Below are 16,666 nucleotides of genomic sequence, written 5' to 3'. Positions count from 1 at the left end.
AATGCTTGGAGCTGATGTGATAGAACATGTCAGTCAAGCATTGCTTACGTGTGGCTAGTGAACTGTGAGCACAGAAACTGTCACGGCAGCATTTTGTGGGTTAAAATCGGAAGGCTGTGAAAAGCATTGTGGTTTTGAATTGGAAAACCAAAGGGCTGCCCTAATAGGTTTTGACATGACCAGACATACACATTGTAGATCTGCAATACCCTCATGACACCAGCAGAGGGTGGTTAAAATTTGATAAATTGCACTTGATCAGTAGAAACAAACTGTATTGGCTTCCTTATTTTTCACAAACCAATGTAATACCGACACACTCCAAATACTACTAGTAATAATACTAGTAATGTGAATGAATTGCCCCCCCATGTCCTCCACATAAACAAAATCACTAATACAAATAATGCAAACCCACTAACCACTGAATTTTACAGTTCTTTGAATGTTTCATTGCATTTTGGGGGATACAAGGATGTATGAATCATGTGTCTGCCTGTATTTCTGTAACTGGTAAATACTTCAGAAATGTAGGCATATGACCAACTGTTATGACTACTTGTTTACTATTGGGACAACCAAAACCATTTCACTCATGACTTTCTTCTCAATGACTTATTACTGTTCTCGAGTGAGTTATACCAGTAAAAAGCAGTCTGATTGTGCGATATTCTTCCTGGCAAGTGTTCTTTCGCTTCTTGCGCAGTGAGTTATTCAGAGTTCTTAGAGAACGAGAGAATGACCCATAAGGCTGAAGTTTCACTGCAAACCAAACTTTCAGCTGACTGCATTCTCAGTGATATCGATTGATCACTCCTTTGGCAATGAAATCTCTCTGTTCCTTTGTGGTCAGTCAAGGAGGATATGAAATAGGCCAGACTGACTGCCCAGGAGACTGAAGCCCTTCTTATTTTATCTACCGGAGCAGGGATTGCGTTTTCCCCTTGTCAGATCTCTGGGAACGAGGGAGCAATCCAGTCTTCATACCCATCCAGTTCAGACATTTTTTATTACTTTTTTTGTATATAATACATGCAATATTTTACATCCAACTGATATAATTTATATGAGAGTATTTTGGATACAGTATATTTACTGACAGTTAACGAGAGCCTATTAGGTGGGAGTTGGGAGGTCAGGGGAGTACTGTACCAGCAAATCAGGAGTGTGTATTGGTTGCTATGGGGCGGGACAAGAAGAGGAGAGAGAACGGTAGTTGAGTGTGATGCACTTGTTTTTCTTAACGAAAAATATGACCTCTGAGTATCGGTTTGGTTTCTGTTAAAACTAAAATATATCCTACTCGTTATTATTTTTTTTTCTCACTGTAATTTCTCTGTAAGAGAAACCAAAATGAAATCTTCTCATAGATAGTAAGCATTTTTTAAAAAAAATATTTGTACAGGACTGAGTAAAATTCCAATTGAATAAAAAACAAAACAACTAAACCGCCTACAAGAAGATATCTTCAGCCAGCTTTCGGATAGTGCTTAGAGTGCCCGGCAAAGCTCCAAGTTCCTCTGAGTTTAAGTTTTCACCATCCAAGCTGAGGACGATGTAAACAGACAGCCCTTGTTTTATCCCCTGCTATGTTGGCACTGAACTCTGCTGGGGGAAAAAAATCATTAAGGACTGCTGTGCTGTAAGTAGTTCATCTTGGCTTGTCTTTCAGGACTGTAGTATAAAATAAAATTTGCTTACTAAGGTGTGTGTACATTAGTTTGTATTACATACTGGAGGCTCCCCTTTATTTATATTTTAAAAAAGAAATCTATGCAAATAATTCATTTCTCGCTCTTCAGAGTGACGGCATTGATGTTGGGAGACAGATGGAAAAACACCACCACTATTCACTGTGAATGCTAACGACAGTTTTAAAAACTCTTGTTTATACATCATTACTACAGTTTACAGCTGGCTGTTTCATGCTATTAAGCATTACTTGAGAGTTGATAAAATTAACAAAGCATTACTTAAATTAAATGAACTCTCAAGAGATGCTTGTGGAGTATGAACAATATCCTGGTATTACCCCTGATGTTCTTACCGCAACAGATTAGGAGGGTACCTATAAATCATGCTGTTGAGAAAATGTTGAAATACAAGTTTCTGTTTCAACATTACATGGTCCACGCCTGTACTATCATTGCTAACTCACTGAAACTGCAAGCGCGTTGATATGACATTGCTACACTTTCAAGGAATTGGAATGGGACTGAATGGCATTATTGCTACACTTTCAAGAAATTGGAATGGGACTAAATTAGAGTAAGCAGTTCATTATTTGACCTACTTCATTGATCTGTGTTCAATCACCGTCAGCAGGAATGAACTAGTGGAAATCAATACTTATAAAAAAGTGCCTTTCTGGCAGGAAATCATAATATATATATATATATATATATATATATATATATATATATATATATATATATATATATATATATATATATATATATGTATAAGCACTCTCCAGCATCTCTCTTGAACCAAGCAAGCACACTAAAAAAAGGTGTTATTTCAGAGACGAAAAACGTGTTTGAAAACTGTAACCAGTCATTGACACATGAAGCCAAGGTACTGTATTGTTGTTTTCCCCTAGAATCACACTATGTAACACAATTTTTGTTCCTGGGTAGTAAGTGTTATTTCCTAATTGCTTATGCCTCAAAAGTATAGAAAATGGCTATTATTCCCCACAAACTTTGCTTTTGTGACCAGGACAGTGATATTTTGAAATTTACCTATTTCCAATGAGAAAACTGGCATATTTGTGTCTTTTCGTTCACATAAAGTCAGAAAAAAACAACATATGAATCCAAATTAACATGTATTTATACTAAAGTAATACAAAAATGACTACAAAAGATTTAGAAGTGAGTAGTTTTTCGAGATTTACGATTATACTGTAAATCACTTTCATGAATCAGCCCCCAAATGTAGTCTCCCATCATGTTCTCGTTATACTGTCCTTGGTAGCGGCATTCAAAGTCCAGTATATCCTGGTGGAAGCGCTCGCCTTGCTCCTCCAAGTACGCTCCCATGTTCTCCTTGAATTTATCAAGATGAGCATCAAGGATATGGACTTTGAGGGACATCCTACAGCCCATTGTGCCGTAGTTCTTCACCAGAGTCTCAACCAGCTCCACATAGTTTTCGGCCTTGTGATTGCCCAGGAAGCCCCGAACCACTGAGACAAAGCTGTTCCAAGCCGCTTTCTCCTTACTAGTGAGCTTCTTGGGGAATTCATTGCACTCCAGGATCTTCTTTATCTGTGGTCCGACGAAGACACTGGCTTTGACCTTTGCCTCAGACAGCTTAGGGAAGAAGTCTTGAAGGTACTTGAAGGCTGCCTACTCCTTATCTAGAGCTCTGACAAATTGTTTCATAAGGCCCAATTTGATGTGCAGTGGTGGCATCAGCACCTTCCGGGGGTCCACCAGTGGCTTCCACTTGACGTTGTTCCTCCCCACAGAGAACTCGGTCCGCTGTGGCCAGTCCCGCCTGTGGTAGTGTGCCTTGGTGTCCCTGCTGTCCCAAAGGCAAAGATAGCAGGGAAACTTGGTAAAACCGCCTTGGAGACCCATCAGGAATGCCACCATTTTGAAGTCTCCTATGACCTTGATGCCATCTCAGAAAAATGCAGATATGTATTCACTTAGGCAGCTGGAACTGAACTGGTGGGCTTAAGGCCCCTGTATTTATACTACTATTTATATTACTGGAAAGTTCTAGAAGTTACTCCAAGTTTACTCAGCACTGAATGTATCTGGAATGTTCTGGAAAATAAGTAAATTTCTAAATATCACTGTCCTGGTCACAAAAGCAAAGTTTGTGGGGAATAATAGCCATTTTCTATACTTTTGAGGCATAAGCAATTAGGAAATAACACTTACTACCCAGGAACCAAAAAAAAAAATATATATATATGTTACACGGTGTCAGCATGAGAGGAGGATGTTACATTTCCTTTGCAGGAGAAATGTGAATCGCAGAATACCTCAACTCTGCACGGCTGTTTTCCAGAAGCTGGATTACATTGTTAGAAGCTTGCTGAAATGCAGCCAGAACAGGGCAACAGATACTGTACTTATATCTACGGTAGAGGCCTCAATCCTTCCTGTTCACTAATGTCACATGTTTCTACCTGTGTTGTCAATTACTACAGGGTGTCCCATAAGTCAGGCTTTTGACAATGTCAAAGATTATGCCAGTTAGGCAATGAACATTTCCCCCTTCTCTGTTTGTTGGTGTTGCTTCTTTGTGAACTGTTACATTAGCTGATAAAGTACCCTATTGGTTTGGAAATTGGGTTGTCAGTTTAAGTCAATTGCATGAGTGGGATAGAGAATCCTGCCATGTCACAAAAGCAGTAGAAGTCAAGTACCGGTCAGAGCTGTCCTGAATGGCAAGGTGGTGAACAGACAAAACTGCTTGAATCAATTTAGCAACAGAATAGGATCTCTGATCTTTAAGGGAAGGTAGTTTACAGGAGATGGTCTTCTACCTGTAGTTATTAGAACAGGGACAAAAACACGAGACAGGTTCAACAAAAAATTGGGTAACTTTGGAAATTCAGCTATCAGCATGCATGTTCTTATGATGGTGATTCAGTACCAGAAATTGATTATTCAGAGTCTAATGACCTTTTCTAGGGATGCAGCATTAGCAGTTTTGCAATGTGTGTCAAAGCCGCTACATTCAAAAAATGACTATTTACTCATCTGGTGCTAAAAAAACGTGAAGCTTGGCTTTAGAAACCTCACTCATTCAACCAGGCCGTGCATTTTCACTGCAGGGCTCCAAACAGCTCAGAGTATTAGTTTTGCTTTCTGCTTGAAGTGCAGCGTTTTAGAAGAAGTCACCTGCATGGACTGTAACATTCACCACATTATACTTTACCGCAGTCTCATTTTCACACCTTTTTTTTTTTTTGACTTTTCACATGAGAGGCCAGCAAACATCAATGCCTGAGAAACACGCTATTCTGCTCTTCAGCCCAAATGGAGACTATCCTCACATGGCCCATTTGCCCATGCTCTTCTGGAACGTTTGTGCTGTGTTACAATGCACACACCCATTCTCGCTATTGGAAATTGGGGGGGGGGGGGGGTGGGGGGGTGGGAGGGGTATATACATTGTTTAAAATGAACATTTTATCAGATAATACCAAAATAGAGGGATGCGATCAAAGTATAAGGGTACACTTTTTGTATCCAAATAAATCTTCCATTTCAAAATGTGCACTAAATACAGAAAACATATATTCGCCATGCATATAAAAAAAACAGATTATCATGTAGCCCACACACTCTTCATCCCCTGCACCTCTGTAGATTACAAACACACGTGCTTTGATACATGGATAAATTAGGATGTTGTCTGTGAGGCACTGCGCTCGTATATTGAGATGTGCAGCAGGTGTAAGGTTGTGTGTGTGGAAATTGGTAGATTTTCGCAGGGAGCATATATTTTATTTATTTATTTTATTTCTTAACAGACGCCCTTATCCAGGGCGACTTACAATTGTTACAAGAGATCACATTATTTTTAAATACAATGACCCATTTATACAGTTGGGTTTTTATTGGAGCAATCTAGGTAAAGTACCTTGCTCAAGGGTACAGCAGCAGTGTCCACCACCTGGGATTGAACCCACGACCCTCCAGTCAAGAGTCCAGAGCCCTAACCACTATGCCACACTGCTACAGTAAGAGTAAGACAATCAATTGCACACCATCACATACAGAAGTGCTCCTTCACCTAAAGAAATGCAAACATGTCCTTGGGTTAAAAGCTTACAACAGCAGCTTCTAATCTCTTGCCCTGAGTTACGTACAGTATTAGCAGTAGCGGAAACCTTAAAAGTCAGATTTTGTACATTGTTGCATTATTTTCATGATACACAAGATAACCAAACCTAGAGTTGACATCGCAGGTGTTAAGCAAAGTGCCAAATGAAAAGTTCCTGTAAACACACCTCATCAAAAGAAAGGCTTTGCTGTGGTTGTTTGGTATAGTTTATGGTATCAGATTCTTATAAGAATGTCCCGCTGATATCCTGTAGTGGGCAGTAACTTCTAGGTTCAAAGGCTTCCTGTTTCGCTGTTGTTTATCTTTTGTTTACAGTATGGTAATTTAGAAGAAACAGTTGAAAGAATATTGACATGTTCGTAATTTGAAAAAAAAAAATGACAAAGGCCTTGAATTTACGGTACTATATGTTACGGTAAAAGTTCGAATCTGATACATCTTTTTACCGGTAACTGTCAACATTTACCAAGTAAGATGTTAAATGCCCAGAATATGAAGATATATCGTGTGTTCCGAACATTTACCAGTGAATCTTATGATTTACCAAAGCTTATTGGTAAATGCAGGTATATCATCCAATGGATTATTTATTCCTGCGTATAAATGATCAATTAACAAAATAATCATTCATGTCGAAGAATATATGGTAACTACATAAATGTGTGAAGGCGATTAGAAAGACACTTGGTCATTAGCCAAATTCACTTGGTTATTCTTAAGATTTACCGGGAAATGTCCGAAGTGAAGCGTTATCATACATTTACTATGTCATACTTTCTTTCTATACTTCTTAAATAAACCCAAAACGGCATGACCCTTTATAAAGTGATGTGTTTATTTCTCTCACAAGCCATCCACATTCGTGATCATGGCGTATCCTTTACATAGAAAATATACAAACACACCTCGGATTTCTCTCCTTTGATTAAAAGCTCACGACTTTATTACATAGCTACCATACGTATAAAGATATATAAAAAAGGGGCAATACAAGATTTTGACAAGCTTGAAAGATTAATATTTTATGATTGAATAGCCTCGCTGAGGTGGACCTTTATGAGGGAACATCCATACACTTTGTGGAGCTGCAGACGAGATGAGACTCATGACAACGCAGTGCTTGCCTGAGACTTCTCATTCGTGGAAGTTCCTTGGGCTGCTTTTTAGGAAATGAAAACACCCCCCTCCAAGACCACGCCTTGCCATGACGCAGCTCTGTAATGGACAGTAGAAGTCTTTTTAAAAGCTCGCTTCAGGACAGTTCTACCACGTATGTTTCGCCAATTTGTAAGATGGAAGTTAGTTTTGCAAAATCTGTATGCAGTCTTTCTCTTTGAAACATGGGCTGATACTTTAAAAACACCGGATTAGCCAAAACGGGACAAAGTTATAAATAAGAGACATTAAACACCAGACCCTTTTTTGCCCCCTCCCCTCCAAAAAAAAAAAGGATTGTTTCTTTTTTTTGGTTAACTTTTTATTGTTTTTCAAATATTTAAATAACATCTTAAAATGCAATCACATTTTATTATTGTTTAAAAAGATTGACACATTAAGAACTTTGTAACTGCGTATTAACATTGTATATGTAAGTATACATGTATTTACTAAGTAACTACAATGTAAATACACAGTTATTAGAGACACGTCATGCAAAATATGTTAACACTAAGAGCATTTTATATTTGTATTAGTCATTTTAGGTACAATCACTTTGTTTTCAGTAACATTCTTGTAAATTGTATAAAGTCCCTTTTTCAGGAGGAAGAAAACACATTGAAGATATCAGTACCTATAGATATCAGTAATGGGATATATATATATATATATATATATATATATATATATATATATATATATAATTCAACGTCATACCTTTATTCTAGAGATTCTTGTTTAATTATCAGACCGCACTCTGAATCAACCTTCTAGCAGTGAACATTTAATAAGGAGGGGTACACTGCCCTCTGCTGTTGACATGTTACAACAAGCCGATTAAAGGAGTGCTCACCAAAGTTTTAAAACAAAAAATCTCACCACTTATTTATTTATTTATTTATTTATTTATTGCAATTATATAGTGCTTTTTTATACAAAAGTATTGCAAAGCACTGTACATTACATTGCAGAAAAAAAGAACATACAACAATACATTTGTATAGCATGTCACACATACGACTGCTACAGTCAGACCATTTAAATAACAGATACACATAATAATACAAAAGCAGCAATTTTAAAATTACATTAAAACCCACTAAGATAAGTAAGCCATTTTATAAAAGTGCGTTTTTAGTCTTGACTTGAAAACTGTAACGGTCCCAGCTTCCCTGACATAATTCCATAATTTAGGAGCTGTACAAGAAAGAAGCCCTTCCTCCAGTGTTGCTTTTGTTGACCCTAGGAATAACCAGCAGCCCCTAATCCTGTGATCTCAGAGTGCGGTTTGGAAGATACAGAGTCAGTAACTCCTGCAAATAACTAGGTGCTAATCCATTCAGGGCCTTGTAAGTTAACAGCAAAATCAATTCTGTACTGCACAGGGAGTCAGTGTAAAGAGGCCAAAACAGGGGCAATATGTTCACTTTTCCTGGTTTTAGTCAGAATTCTAGCGGCGGTATCCATATTTTGGGACACCATAAAAAAGTGCTTTACAATAATCAATTCTAGGTAAAACAAAGGCATGCATTAGTCTCGGCATCAGATACGGAAATAATTGGTCTAAGTTATATTTCTCAAATGGTAAAAAGATACTTTAGTAACTTCCCTAATATGAGTCTCAAATGATAGATCAGGATCAAAGATGACCCCCAAACACTTAATTTCTAGTTTGTTTTGATAAGAGGCTGCAAGGGTCGAGCTCATGTAATCCCACATTTCCTTTTAGTTGGTTCTGTGATCCCACTAGCATGACCTCTGTTTTATCTGAATTCAACATTAGAAAATTCTGTCACATCCAATGCTTGATGTCTGTAAGGCAAATAGCTAATAACACCGGCAAAAGAAATTCCTGGCTTTAGGGACAAATATAGCTGGGTATCATCAGCATAGCAATGGAAGTTCACTCTGTGTCTGCGGATAATGTCACCCAATGGTAAAATATGTAATGAAAACAGCAAGGGACCTGGAATAGAGCCCTGTGGAACACCACAGACAACTTCTGATAATGCAGATTTTACCTCCCCAATAGAGACACACTGAAACCTATCAGAAAGATAATATTTGAACCAGGACAGGACAAGGCCAGACAGCCCCACTGTGCTTTCAATACGATTCAGTAGGATGGAATGGTCTGCAGTATCAAAGGCAGCACTCCAATCAAGAAGAATTAATACTGATGGAAAGCCAGAGTCAGAGCTTATCAGCAGATCATTCACAACTCTGACAAGGGCCATCTCTGTGCTATGAGCAGCACGAAAACCAGACTGAAACTTCTCAAATATACCATTTAGAGTTAGAATTGTTTGTAATTGAATTGCAAGAACTCTCTCTAGAATCTTATCTAAGAATGGTAGGTTGGAGATTGGCCTATAGTTATTGAGGACTTTAGGGTCCAAATTGTGTTTCTTAAGCATAGGCTTTACCACAGCTACCTTAAGTGCTGAGGGAACTATACTGGAGGAAAGTGAACCATTTATAATTTTTAAAATGTGGGTATTAATAACACCAAGAACATATTTTAATAGTTTTGTAGGAATAGGATCAAGAGAGCATGTAGTAGCTCTCATATGTTGAACTAGCTCTGTCAGTTCCTGCAAGGTAATCAAATATATATATATATATATATATATATATATATATATATATATATATATATATATATATATATATATATATAATTCCTCTAGAGGAAAATATACTTGAACTTTAACTCATTCGACTCCTGGAGACCATCACTTTCAATTCAAACACAAAATGTCTCGTTTTCAATCACTCAGCAACACCCACAGTATCTCGTATCTCAGAGTGGAACTCCAAATTAAAACAAGGTAAAGGCAATCATCCAAATAAAGCTGAAGTACTAACAGATAACGACATAGAACGTCTGTACAGAACTGACTATGCTTAAAAAAACTGTACTGCTGAACCTCATCTTCTTTAATACTAGCATCACAAGGGTATCCATGTATTATAAAAAAATAATAGATGGGCCTCTTCAGTGAGTTCTATATATATATATATTTATACACACACACACACTTCAGTTTTTAATATGAACAATGCTATGTATGAAAAGATGCAGGTGTACTACATCTGAATTGATATTTATTTCAGGCCAGTATTAAGATAACCTGATCTTCTTTCACAACGTGTAGTGACTCAGCCCCTGCCTGAATCTCTGCACTGAGGAAGATACAGTGGTGATGTCATCAAGAGGACTTTTCTGCAGGTACACCCAGCTAAGGATACAAGAAATTAAGAAATACAAAAAGCAGAGGGGAATTCACCTGCACCTGGTTTGCAATGTTAGGAAATAATGAATTAGAATTAGAATAATGATAAAAAAATAAAAAATAAAAATAATAACATATATATATATATATATATATATATATATATATATATATATATATATATATATATATATATATATAAATAAACATATGAGCTCTGTGATTTATAAAAAAAATGAATACAATGTTTTTATGCATAGTTACAGTGTCCTTGCTGTATGCATAGTTACAATGTACTTAATGTATAAATGTTTTTGTACAATATAACCCTCACACTATCCCGAACCCTGACCCTAACCACTCTAATCCTAACCTTAACCCACATAACCCTAATCCAAATGCTAACCCTTTTCTTATACAATTGTGTACTTACATATATCGTGCAAAAAGATGTACACATTAAGTACATTGTAACTGTGCATAATAACATTGTAATTATGTGTAAGTGCACATGTATTTACTAAGTAACTACTATGTAAATACACAGTAATTAGAGACACTGAATGTAAAGTGTTGCCAAAAAATGTTAACACTAAAAACATTTTATATTTTTATTAGTGACTTTAGGCTCAATCACTTTGTTTCCAGTAACATGTTTGTAAATTGTATAAATGTCCCTTTTTCTCAAAATAAATGCTTGGAAATGTGCCCCAAAATCTCTTCTTAGGGTTCCCATATGACTCCATGTACACTAGGACAGTTTGGGACAGTTCAGGCTTTTCAACTCACACCCCAGTGCATTCTGGTACATTTGACCTGTCCCAGGTACCTTTCACAGCAGGACTACACTTACCAGAATTGGGTGTGAGCTGAAAAGCCTGAACTGTTACTAACTGTCCCAGTGCACATGGAGTCATATGAGAACCCTAATGGTTGTCTGCTTTATATTCTCTAAATTGAAAAATAAAATGTCTTTGTAAATACATGGAACTGTATGACTAGTAAAGGCTTAGTGAAAGTGGCTTAGCAATTGGTATTCTGTAATGCAATCTATGTAATGTAGTGAAATGCAATACAATGTTATACTATGACTGATGTATTCCTTGTTTGGCGTCCTTCTTTCTTTCCTTCCTTTGTTCTTCCTTCCTGAATGTTTTTTTTTTAAATTAATTTTAGAATGCCATCTTCCTGATTCTGAGAATGCATCCTCATCTTGAAACCGAAGGTATTGCTTTTTAAGTGTCATTTTCATTTCCTCAATTGAGATCACGCCTATGTATGCAAAGCAGGGAGAAAACACATTGAAAGTGTAGGTACCTTCGTAATGGGAAACATAAAAAAAAAACATCATACAGTGTGATTGAATGCACTAACAATGGGAATTTCAACAGACACGTACAGAGAGACAGTGGTGCATTGTTAAAGAGAGCGCTGTCTGCTCGCCTCTGGTACCTAGGGGGTTAATTCAACTTCATACCTTTATTCTAGATATTCTTGTTTAATTTTCAGACCGCACTCTGAATCAACCTTCTAGCAGTGAACATTTAATAAGGAGGGGTACACTGCCCTCTGCTGTTGACATGTTACAATAAACAGTGTGTGACTGAATATACACACACACACACACACACACACACACACACACACACACACACACACACACACACACACACACACACACTTTAGTTTGGAATAAAAACAATGCTATATATGAAAAGTGAAGGTGGCCTCCTGGTGTGCTGGTGTACTGTACTTAGTTCTGAATCTGTATGCATCTCAGGCTAGTATTAAGATAACTTGATCTTCTTTCACAACGTGTAGTGACTCAGCCCCTACCTGAATCTCTGCACTGAGGAAGATACAGTGGTGATGTCATCAAGAGGACTTTTCTACAGGTACACCCTTTACCAGTCAGCTAAGGATACAAGAAATTAAGAAATACAAAAAGCAGAGGGGAATTCACCTGCACCTGTTTTGCAATGTTAAGAAATAATGAATTAGAATTAGAATAATGATAACAATGTATTATGTATTAATATAGTAGTTACTCAGTAAATACATGTGTACTTACATATAATTACATAAGGATAAATGACGAGACCGACTGTAGTGCATTTATATCACTCAACGGACATGTCTGTCTTCATCAGTAATATTTTGAAATCTGGTCGTCCTTTTTATTAAACTGCCAGTTTGTGTGCTGTGGTGAAGTCAGTTAAGATGTCCACTCGACCTGTACATAATAAACCTTATAATCTTACAGTGGTACATAATAAGACTCTATAATCTATAGGGCTGTAAACTGCTATTACTGATTTTTATGCTGTTATGCATAGTGACAATTTACTTAATGTGTAAATCTTTTTGCACAACATAACCCTAACCCTAGCCCTAACCCACCTAACCCTAACCTTAATCCTTACTCATATCATTGACACTGTTGCCCCGCTTACAACCAGAACCGTCAAGAAAGATCGTAACTGCCCATGGTACACCCTCGAACTTCGAGTGCTTAAATCTGCCTGCCGCAAGCTTGAGCGCAGGTGGAGGTCGTCTGGACTAACGGTTCAGAGAGATATCTGGACCAACCATCTCGCGAGCTACAGGCATGCGCTCGCTGCGGCCAGGGTGAAATACTTCTCTGAAATCATGGTAAATACGATGTTCTCTTTAAGACCATTGACCAAATCCTACATCCAGCCACCCACAGCTCCAACTCCCATCCATCCTCCTCTCTTACCTGTCATGATTTCTCCTCTTTCTTTCGGAACAAAATCAACAACATCTATTCTACACTTGCCCACCACAAACCCAGTTTACTACTTGACCACCTTGACTCTCCTCCGATTGCCCCTCCTGCCCTCTCTTCTCTCCTCTCTCCATTGCTGATGTTTCCGGCTTACTGTTGAAATCAACTACTGCCACATGCCCCCTGGACCCCTGGCCGACTAACCTTGTCCGTCTCTGTGCTTCTGATCTTGATCCCTCCATTATGCACACTCTCAACCTGTCCCTGGATTCAGGCTCGGTTCCTGCTGCCCTCAAGCTTGCCCGAGTTATGCCGGTACTCAAAAAACCCTCCCTTGACCCGGCTGACTTATCTAATTTCCGTCCCATCTCCAAGCTCCCTTTTCTCCCAAAAACTCTCGAAAGGGCTGTAGCCAGTCAGCTGATGAAACATCTCACGGACAACAATCTGCTGAATCTCTAAGTCTGGTTTCCTAAGTCATAGTACTTACTGAAACTGCTGTGCTCTGGATTGTGAAAGATCTCCTGCTCAATGCTGATGCTGGTGCTCCCTCTCTGCTTGTCCTCCTTGACCTAATAGCTGCTTTTGACACCATAGATCATGGCATTATTCTTGACTGCCTTCAGAAGTTGCTGGGATCTCTGGAACCTGTCTCTCCTGGATGTCCTCTTACCTATCCGGATGCATGCAGTCTGTCTTCTATGATGGAAGCCGTGGTGTTGCAAACCCAGTCACCTGTGGTGTCTCCCAAGGATCTGTTCTTGGGGCCCCTTCTCTTCAATATCTACATGCTTCCCTTGGGTCACCTCATCCACCAACACAGCCTTATGTTTCACTCCTATGCTGACAACAGCCAGCTCTACTTAAAACTCGACCCTGGTAGCCCCTCTGCCACGGTCCGGCTCTCGGCTTGCATTCAAGACATCAAGGCCTGGATGTCTGCCAATTTTCTTCAGCTGAACACTAGCAAATCTGAACTCCTTCTGGTATGATCTAAAACTCAACTTAAGAATCTAAATATAGCTGCCCTGAACCACAGAAACTGTCTTCTGCTGCCTTCCCCCACAGTACGAAGCCTTGGTGTACTTCTTGACAGCAACCTCTCCTTTGATGCCCAAATCTCCTCCGTGGTCAAATCTTCCTTCTACCATCTTCGAAACATCTCCAAAGTCCGTCCCTACCTTTCCCTCCCAGATGCAGAGATATTTTGTCATGTCTCCTCTCGACTCGACTACTGCAGCTCTCTATATACGTGATCACATCACCCCCCGTCTTGCCCAGCTGCACTGGCTACCTGTAAAGTTCAGGATTATTTTCAAAACTTTCCTGCTCACCTACAATGCCCTTCATCACACAGGTCCCGAGTACCTCCTCAACCTGCTGACCCGCTATGTCCCTGCCCGCAAGCTGAGGTCCTCCGACTCTGGACTGCTTGTTATCCCCAAGCAAAAGTGCACCACACTCAGAGAACGCTCATTTAGCTTCATGGCTCCGACTCTCTGGAACTCTCTCCCAGCTTTGGTGTGTGATGCTCCCACCGTCGCTCGCTTTAAATCAACTCTCAAGACCCACCTGTTCTCTTTTGCTTTCCATGCTCTTTAAGCATGATATCTGCTATTAGCTGCTGTGTTGCGGCTACTATTTCATGTATTATGTTACTATCATGTATTATGCACTTTCCACTGTATTTAATGTATTATGCTTTTTTTCTTACTGTATATCATGCATTATGCATTTCTCTGTATTTAAAGTATTATGGATTTCTTGTTGTTACTGCATCTTATAAAGTGCTTTGTGATGGTGGTCCACTATCCCTAACCTAACCCTAAGCCTAACCCTTTTCTGATACAATTGTGTACTTACATACATCATGCAATATTACAATGTATTACAATGATGTTAGAAGCATAGACAGTTTCAGGCAGTGTTCCATGAATATCATCATTGTAATTTACACCTGTAACATCTTGCCTAATACAAGAATTTTCTCTTGCAGCGGTGATGAGCTAAGGTTTTTAGTTCCTAATTTACAAATCAGATGTGTGAAAGAAAAACTACTCTGGCCCTCTGATGAAATTATGCAAATTCTGTAAGGTACCAGGTGAGTACAGGGTGACTTCATTTTACCAGATAAAGTCCCCCCAAAACTGGGGATCCTATATAAGGCAGATATCGGCTAGTGTTGTGATCAAGAACAGAGACGAAGGCTCCCCTCTCATCAAGCACCGGTAAGGTGGATTGCTAGCGTACAAGTTCATGAGTTATTGGTATATTGCAAACAATGTTACATGGTTATTATGATACCTATTACTTCAGTTTGTTATTGGCAGTTAAATAAATAAATAAATAAATAACTACAAAGTTTGACTTATGAAGAATCTAAATATCCTTGTTTTAAAGCCTAAGCTGGATATTATACCATGTCAGTAAGTAATAATGATAATAACAGTGTTGTAACAGACTAATTTCTACCCTTTCTCCTATTAGAACAGAATATCATTGCTTTGGAACACAGATTGTACCAAATATTGCCCTTTCTATTAGATTCTGCTTTAGTCAATATTTTTAAGTCAAAATTAAAGACTTACTTTTCTAGTTCAGTCTTTTTAACCTGACTTACAAATCGAATTGTTTTTATTTCTTTTATTTGTTTGTAATTTTGTGTTGAAGCTATCATTCTTATTCAGGTCCTGTTTTCCTAACTTGTTTTATTTTGATTTTGTTTATTGTTATTATTCATTGATATTATTTATTAGTATTATTATAATAAGTTATTGATGTTTTATAATTGTTACTACTTCTAGATGCTGCATCCTTTTTTTCTGTTTTAATCGACATTTCAGATGCTGTGATATGAAAGGCTCTATATAAATAACATTGAAATTGAAAAATAGAATTGATTGATCCAAGGACTGAGCCCTGAGATAGATCATACCCAAGGTTCATAATGAAAAGCTGAATATATGCATTGCTTTGACAGACTCACCTGTCTGGAAAACAATGAGGACCGTCAGTGCCCTTTGCTGTCTGCTTGCTGCAACCCTTTTCATGTGTGGGGGGTCTGTCACAGGCAAGCAGGTGCACTTTGGGAAATGTGCCTTGAACCTTCACCTGCACAATTTAAGGGAACATTTCAACGAAATGGACAGTTTCATTGTAAGTATGTGATTTAAATATGGATATCAGAACCTAATTGGATAACACACAGTATAACTACACTGTAATTGCACATGTGGTTACATGGTATTTGCATTGTAAATGCACAACAACATAGTAATATGTGTGTTATTACAATCCCAAACACCTAAACTGTTAATACATGTGTTATTAAACCCCAAACACCTAAACTGCTAATATGCGTGTTATTACACCCCAAACACCTAAACTGCTAATATGTGTGTTTTTACACCCCAAACACCTAAACTGTTAATATATGTGTTATTATTCTTCCCAGAAAATGTGCCCAATTGCTTCTCTTGTTTGCTTTTATGTAAATGAATACTATAATAAATCAATATTTGCTATAATATTCATTTTCTACTATTTCCCCTGTATAACAGCCCCAAGGTGATTCGAGCATCGCACTTCTGGATGGAGATGCTTTGAATGATATAAAGGTACTGCATTCTTTGGATCTGAAAAGTGGATCATTTCAGTAACATTGCTGTTATTAGGTTGAGCCAATGATATCCAACATAACCCAACACAT

At 38.1% G+C, this 16,666-nt stretch overlaps 1 long non-coding RNA gene across 1 annotated transcript; it reads left to right on the top strand.

Annotated features, from left to right (window-relative positions):
- The first annotated feature begins 9,972 nt into the window (after positions 1-9,972).
- LOC131702179 (uncharacterized) lies at positions 9,973-16,574 on the top strand. The gene is made up of 7 exons (XR_009309332.1): positions 9,973-10,204; positions 11,385-11,433; positions 12,030-12,103; positions 12,668-12,860; positions 14,954-15,058; positions 15,938-16,113; positions 16,518-16,574. It is a non-coding gene; the product is annotated as an uncharacterized LOC131702179 (long non-coding RNA).
- The last annotated feature ends 92 nt before the right edge of the window (positions 16,575-16,666 follow it).

Source organism: Acipenser ruthenus, chromosome 29 (genome assembly GCF_902713425.1).
Source record: "Acipenser ruthenus chromosome 29, fAciRut3.2 maternal haplotype, whole genome shotgun sequence".
NCBI lineage: Eukaryota > Metazoa > Chordata > Actinopteri > Acipenseriformes > Acipenseridae > Acipenser > Acipenser ruthenus.
This window is presented reverse-complemented; position numbering and strand designations above follow the sequence as displayed.